Below are 8,639 nucleotides of genomic sequence, written 5' to 3'. Positions count from 1 at the left end.
TCTTCATTTAATTCTTGAATATTTATCGTAATTATATACGTAGAAAGGTGGTAGGGTACAGTGGTTGTAGTACAATAACTAAGCTCGTATGTAAATAGGGTGGACCGGCTACATAGATTCATAAGTGAACGTAGTATTAAGTTAGAATTAAACATGGCTGGTGCAAAGTGCATCTTGATGAACCCATGAAACAGACATGTGGAACTTTATTTGCAAAATATTTGTGAAACTAAGTAAGACAGAAACACAGCTATACCTTACCACCTAACTTCTAGTTTGTAAATAAAAACTCATATAGGGTATTATGCTTTCCAAATTCCTGTAAAGAGAGAAACTGTATACTTGTTGAATGCTATCTTAAAACTAAACTCTCATAGCTACCACCAATTTTATAAAGCTGCTCCAAGAATGTCCTGAAAGAAAAAAACCGTCAAACAAAAATAAAAAAGCAAGAAGCTAAAGCAGTGTCAAACCAAGATTTTACAAAAAGCTTCGAACGATATTTATAAAATATCAACGGAGCTTCTGAACTTGCGCCACCACAGCACATGGTGTTGGTGTGAGAGCGTTTTGAAGTCCTGTTTGATAAAAAAGGATATCCTTTCATATTATTTTTAAGATAGTGAAATTTACAATCGTCTCTCCGAGTTTTTTTTTATCATCAGCTCGTTCAAAATTTCAGACGAGAACATGATGTTTAAATGTAAAATACCGTTCAGAAACTACCGCTACATACCTACATACCAATAACATAAATATGCACAGATCGAATGCATCACAATACGAAAAAGCAATAAACTAATTTATTACAGTTAAATCTTAGTTCAGGTCAAGGATCATTACTAAGATGATGATTTAAAAGATAAAAATGTGCGATAAAATTGCATAGAAATGATTTATATTTAAATACATTATGGATACGAAGCCATTTATGATTTTCCTAATTCAGTTTTAAAAATCATAATGGGTGTATAATAATATCAATTTCGTGTTTTATGACTATAATTACAAATATAAAAAAATATCTATATTTTTTATTCAAAGGGTGCGTAACGAATGCAAGAACAAAATGACTGCTTGTACCCTTGTCAGGGATGTCACTCTCTTATCGACAGTCGATTTAGAGAGTGACCCTCCAGGTACTTTTAGTCGGTACTTTGTCAAATATGCAGTGGACACAAATGGACAGTCCGTCATTTCTTATACACTTTTGAATTAAGTATATGAATGATTTAAGGATGATACCATTTGTTAAGTAGGTACCATCTACTATATATTTACCTCCTAAAATATGTAAGTAAAATTCGTTAATTATAATGATTAAAATCGTACTTTCTGTGCGTAGTTAATTAAATACGACATCCATACAAATTACCAGCTGCCAAAAACTAATGGCATATGAGTATAGATATTCCTAGAAATATTGACATGGCATATTGAAAAAAGCGTTCCCATGGATTAATAGAAGAATGGTTAGTTTGTTTATTTTCCGGCGATTAGCGCTATATGAAGTTTTCCTTTGTTTACTCTTGCCACCATTACTGGCAAGATAATAGAAATTATGATGTGTGTGAAGAAGTAATGTTATCTTTATAGTTATCGTAATTATTTTACAATATTAAGAGTACCTGTATATGTTTCGTATGTCGAAGCCCAATATTTGAAGAGTACGCAAATGTAGGTGCAAGCGTTATCATCTGTCATCTGCATTCTTATTCTGTCTCTTGTTTTATAACATTGGCCGCTAGAGACTCTCGTTTCTGTGCAAAAAAACTTTTTTTTCGTCAATGTAAACATTCAAAGTCACACAAAAAACACGTGTATAAATTCTATTAAGACTTTCGGCAGCTTGTTATGGCATTTATAACTCTGTGTTTTAGAATTTCTAAATGCATAGTTGCCATAGTCGCACTGCCTGGAGTTAGCCAATTAAAAGGTCAAAAATTGCACGGTATTTTTTACGTAACTTATCCTGATTTATGTCAATATTATGTAGGTACTCGTATGTTACTTCAGTTATAGCGCTAGATATTGTATTTTTTATTATAGTTCAACTGCTGTCATTTCCATAATTTAGAAAAACTCCTTTCTGTTTTATTCGTAAGAAATTTATAGATATACATCACATAGGTACTATTATTTTTGTCAAACTCTACTTATTTTAATAAGTAGGCACGTATGATTCATTGCTTATTTTTACCTCAGAAGGTAAAAACGGCACCATTACTGGATCACTCTGTTGCCGTCCATCTTTAAACACTGGCATAGGCACTGCCTTGCCTTAAACTACCTATTATAAATTGTAATAAGTCGGAAATATATGCTCAAAACTATAAATTTATGTAGTTCTGAAGCAATGACAGTTCCAACTACACAAAGAAATTAAAGAATTATAAAATTCTTCATAAAGTAAAATTTTAATTGTAATTGCTACTCAAACTTAAGGTCTTCCACGGCAACCTTTATAAAAAGTTCAAAATAAAAGGCGACTTCTTCTGATAATAAAATCGATGAAGCAGTAGTGTAAAAAATATCATCTTCAATTGTAGTATACAGAGTGTGACATTAAGAACGATGAATCAAAGAAGCCTCCCCGATTGACGTATGTTCCGTACCTTAGGAAGTCTAGGACTAAGAACAAATGTGACTAGCCGAACTTTTCAGCACGATGAGGAAAAGATAAACAACGGACAGTATGGGAAAGCCTGCACCAGATATTTTCAGACCCGCTTTGTTATGAGTTCTGTGCAGCGAGCACCGGATTCGATACTATTTTCGAATCTACACGAATGGTCACTTTTACCAAACGCTAAACGTATTTAAATCAAATTTTAAATATATTTTGTACTAACTGACAGACGTATGACAGGCTACTAAATACGTTTAGCGTTTGGTGAAATTCCACCTAACATATGGAAAAAACAAATGTCACTTTTGGAACCAACTTTGCCTTACATTTTGACAGTGACAGTTGACGATACGCAACGTTAACGGAGGATCGAAACTTGTGCTCGTGACTCTGATTGAAGACAGTTGAACGTTTATCGTTCGGTGAGCTATAGGTACGTTAAAGATTCCCACACCTGTTGAGAGGTCAGCGTCCGTCGATCGCTATTCAATATTCTGCAGTATTCCTGATAAATGGAAATAGGCCACTGCTTTATTGATGGTTTATTCAGCATTTTCGCGCGAGATTTCACTGACAATCACAACACAAAAACCTGGCCAAACCCAGGGATAATGTAGCTTTATAATAGTAAAATAATAATTGCGGAAATAGGTTCAGTACTTTTTAGTCGTTGCAGTTACTCTGCCTACTATATTGAACTACAATTGTAAGTTATATGAAACGGGTCTCTGACGCCTGGCTCACGGAGAACTTGTGTCCACTGATACCCATCTTCTTTATTGCACGATTGTTAAATCATATTTGGAAACAGATATCCTTACTGCTCGTAAAATTACCACTTGTGATCTGCCTTGAAATTCTTGGGACAAGAAATATTATTATGTATTTCAATCTAGCTTGACACGAGCTTCGCGTTTTTAAGGTTATACCTTGGTAGTTTCGGTAGATGAGTAGCCTGTAAGTCTCAGGGGAATAATATATACAATTAATTACACAAAATTTTACAATAATCATGGGAAAGTAAATCTATGTTTTATACAATATTATTTCATCATCACGATTCACGACCCATCACGTCCCCTCTGCTGGGGCACGGATCTCCTTCCACTTCCAATGAAGAAAGGGTTTTAGGCCTAGTCCTCCACGCTGGCCTAGTGCGAGTTACAATATTATTTATCTAACCCACATTCTCATTGCAACACAGTAAAAAACAAAAAGGCGGTCGTTCAAAATATCTGAAGTAGAAACCAAATTGTTATTACAGCATTTTTTACTACTAGTACTTTAAAATGCAAAGTTATCTAACAGGTCAGTTATAAAATAACACTTATTACAATGTAATGACCAGTATTTATTAGAATCTTAGATCATTATGACTTTTATTACAAAAACAAGCAAGGATACTCCGTATGCATATTAATGGCCAGTCAAGTACAAGTTTAACTATTTTACAATCAAACAAAATGAACTGAAGATTACTACCTATTGATTTAATTTTGAAACCTTGACTTTCCAATGGGTACTTTGTGATAACTTGTAGCATTCATATATCTCGCCATTCCGTAGTCTTGAGTGATTGAATTATAATAGATATTTCTCTTTGCTGTGGAACAGCCATCTTGTTTGCGCGGTAAAAATCTACAATTTTGTAACAGCGAAAGTTATTTATAGTAATCACTGATCAGCCGATGGGACGTTATAATACATTAATATAATCACTGATACAACATGGACTCGCAAGCGAGTCACCCGCTTTTTGCTATACATTTGTACTCAAGTGATAGGTTGCAAGTCGTATCTATCGCCGTTTTTTGAATGATTACAATGCACTCAGGGTACACATCTAGAATCTAGATGTGCAGGTTTCCTCTTGATGTTCTCGATGGTATACGAGTACATAATATATGTATATTGTACTTAAATTCAAAGAACTCATTGGTATATTTCAGCGTCGGGATTCGAGCCCGCATCTCTGGCGTGAGAAGCGGGCGCTTACGCGACTGCGCTACCACCGCGCACCGCTCTATCTAATCACTGACACAATTTCACCCTATATTATGAAGGTATATTGATGTTACTGTACCAAACCATTTTTAAGTACCTTAGTATATTAAGTTACTACTTCTCACGGTTTGTGCGTTTACTAAAATCAAAGTGGAGTATTAATGAATCCCCTTTCAGTTGTCATTTATAGGAGTTGACAGAAACATTTTCAACCTCGTTGCCGAAGTCCAATGGCGGGAAATTTGTTGTTCCTTTGTTTTGTTGTGTTAAATGAATTGTATCGTTGCTTTATCGAATGAATAGGTTCTTTTCTCATAATTCTTGAGAAAGAGGTGGTTTCAGGAACTGTAGAAAGAGTAATTTGCTTTAGGACCTCTTATTCACTTTGTACATATTTAGAGCAATAAAACTCATGTTGAATTTTAGTAAAGAGTGTTAAATGTTATTTAGATTCTCGTGAATAAGTAAAGAATCTATAATGTAGAGCTAGAACCTCCCGTTATTTTCCATTATTATGGTGCAGTTGCAAACCCTAAATATGTACCTATAGTCCTAATTTGTTGGTTTACGTTAAATTGTATTTATCAAAAACTTAAAATTATTTACAGTTACACTCGAATGACCAATTTAATTTAAATACACAGTTATATTTTTATTAAAAACAAAGAAAACTTTCCGATATTTTTGTGTCCATATAAAGGCTACTCACCCCGATATAATATTTTGAGGCTAACTGTAAAAATACAAATTAATTAAATCTTGTCTTTTTACCATATAAATTGCATTTGACCAAACGCTTAACAGCCAGTTAGGGTTTAGCAATCAGCTTTAGCTTGGTAAAGATAAATGGCTAATATTTGTACTAAAAAACTATTTGCCAATTAGGAAAACAATAGTTCATTATTTAACGCCTCGACACCAGATTTCGAAAGTAGATAACAAGTCTATCTATGTATGTATTTACTAAGAAGGAAGGCCTGTTAGTACTAAAATGTTTGTTTGTAAAGTTGCAAAAACTTTTTATTTATTTATTGACATAAATTTGCATTATTTGTTGTCAAATATTTCATGTTTAAGGCATTTCTGCAGTATTTTTGTCAAATACCTACCTGCGAAACAGGTGTGTCAGTGACTAATTTTCAAGGTAAAGTGAAATGTACCTACATATGTCCGCAATGTTTATCTTCTTTCATGTAAAAGTAAAAAAGCCTCGACTGACCACTCGATCACATAAGGCATCGTGCTAATAGAATGCAACTACTGTAATTTTCAGTAAAATCTTTAGTACTCGTATTTAAGGTACTTCGCTTTCATGTGGCATCGTCGTAGTATTAGTATGAATGGTAAGAGACCTTATCAATCCAAGATTTCATTTTTAAAAAGTTAAGAATATTTATGACGAAAGTTATGAACTTTGATATTTTCCCTCGTCATGGAAAAGTCGTGGTCGACCAATGAGCGATAAGATTATTATAAGATACGATTTATATTGAATCATCAACCGATACCTATCAGCATTGGGCAGTTGGGTTTACAAAAGGTCAATAGTGACAGGTTCGTAGTACCGAGACGATTTCATTGCAAGAATAACTTATTACCTTTTCCTTTTACTACAACTACAGATACTCATAAATACGGTGTGAAATTTTATGATTGAACTTATATTCGGTAGGATATGTACCGGACATACTGGTCAACTTTCATTGATGGACAAAGTCAATAATAAAATTCCACCCTGTTTTTATGATATTACCTATATATGATATACATTTATACATAATAATGCTCACGACTGTAATCCCCGAAGTGATGGTCAGATGTGACTCGTAAGCAAGTCCCCGGTTTTCGCTGTATATATGCAATGATGATTTTGTTCACAAAAAATATACACCTTAGTAAAATAGTATACATTATTTTATATTATTATATTTTACAACATCATTTAATCATTCTTGTAAAATTTATGAAAATTGCTACAAAATTGATGCAAAATGAAAGAATGGCTATAACAATTTTCAATATAAGGTGAAGGTGTTAAAATAACCATTTATTTTTATCGGTTATTAAAACGATACATTGAATTCTTTACTGATGATTTCGTAGTATCTCAAGTACATGAATGTTTTATTTTTATTGGTAATATACTGAAGCAGTTTTCGTGGTATTTGCAGATTCCGGAAACGTTCATACATTTTACCATCGAGGATGCACAATTGGTAGTAAAAAGTGAGGTGACAACCCACACCTAATGTGTTTACGAATCTTCGAATGGCCGTGCTATCCGTTCGATTCACACTAAATATCAAACATCTAGTATTCTGTATAATTTCAGGGTCGCCCACAAGCTTCTGTCATAAACTCGGAATCATAATTAGGATCGGACACCGAATCGAGCTTCGATTAACTGGAATACTAAATTATTCGGAATGTTCTTTTCGGATTGAAATGACGAGTCCTATCGACCTTGACCTGGCGTGACCTTAGATTAATTTAATGAGCTTTTGGTCACTAAGAAATTACCACTGAACAACAGTGTACACACTATCCAAAATCTCTTAGTCCATCTATTAGCCAGGAAAAAAGTTGTGAGCGTATGTTTTAGCATAACGATATTTACTAGCTGGGCTAGGCGTAGGCTATACCTACGATGTACAATATTGTAGTTATTGCCAATAAAATGACTGGACTTCCAATCCACGAATTCATATTATGAGTTAGACATGTACAGTTCCCCAAAATTGATAATGCGCATAGAAATCTTCGCCATTGTTCGGCAACGGCCGTATTTCCCGAGCGCCAGAAAACGATATGTATTTAGAGTGGTTAAGTGCATTTTCTTCATGCATTTTTTTTAGATTTATAGTGGTGATAAAAGAGATATTGATTTATCAGTAACGAAATTTGAGTCGATAATTCATAATATTGTCATAATATTAAAATTTACTTCGAAAATGTTACAGTACCTACTTTTCAAATGTCTTACTTAAGCTGGTGTTAATATGGATGAAATAAGGTTTGAATAACACAAGGTTTATATTAGAAGAAGAAATATGGATTTCAAACACAGGTTTACATTAAAATCTCAGTTCAAAAGTATTTACAGCGCTGATAATTCACAATAATATTACAATTACAAACTTTGGGTGTGGCTTTATTGGCAAAGTGAAGTCTATCAATGTGACGTATATTTTATTCTTAAATGTGCCTCATAATATGGCGTCGTCAAAAATAATTTAAGTTGAAATTAAATTCACATTTGAAAAAAATAACAAGAACGATGTGTAATTGCAGCTCTTTATAATTACACAAAAGTAATACTGATCTTGACCTTGAGAACTTTGACTGATCGGTGACAGCCACCGACCGCCCAAATTGTTTTCGATTATGTGTCACATGATATTGACTACTATTTCTTTCGAACAAGGATCAAAATGCAAGTGCTTTGTTTAAAACTCTTACGATTCAATGATTCGGGTGTTTCCGGGAATACGACAGTTTGCGAAGATTTGCATGCGCTTTATTAATATGGGGGAACTGTACTTATATATTTTTTTAATATTCAAGATAGTTACATAAACAGGGTTAGCTACTCGTACTCAAAGGATCATTCTTAACTCCTTCATGCTCAATCAAGACTTTTGCAAATTTATAAAATAAATCTATCTCTATAATTAGTAGGTAAGGTATAAATATTATTTACGATTGTATAATATTTTCATCACCCGTACTCGTATCAATCATTCTGACCTCTGGACATCCTTATACAGGGACCACCAAATACATGTCTTACTCTGTTTAAAAATATACATAGATTCACATTTACAATTTTGCGAATGGAAAGGTAGGTATGCAGAGTCCAACTTAGGTGATGTTCAAGATCATAATAATTTGTTTTGATCAAATATATTATTGATTATAAGTGCAGCAACTGTTTGAGTGGCATGTTACTCTGTAAATTACTTGCTACATAATGTAAGTGTTTGTCCTTGCTAGACGGTTTTGGCTA

The sequence above is a fragment of the Plutella xylostella genome, chromosome 22 (genome assembly GCF_932276165.1).
Source record: "Plutella xylostella chromosome 22, ilPluXylo3.1, whole genome shotgun sequence".
Taxonomy (NCBI): domain Eukaryota; kingdom Metazoa; phylum Arthropoda; class Insecta; order Lepidoptera; family Plutellidae; genus Plutella; species Plutella xylostella.
The sequence above is the reverse complement of the archived record's forward strand: the minus strand, read 5'-3'. Positions refer to the sequence as shown.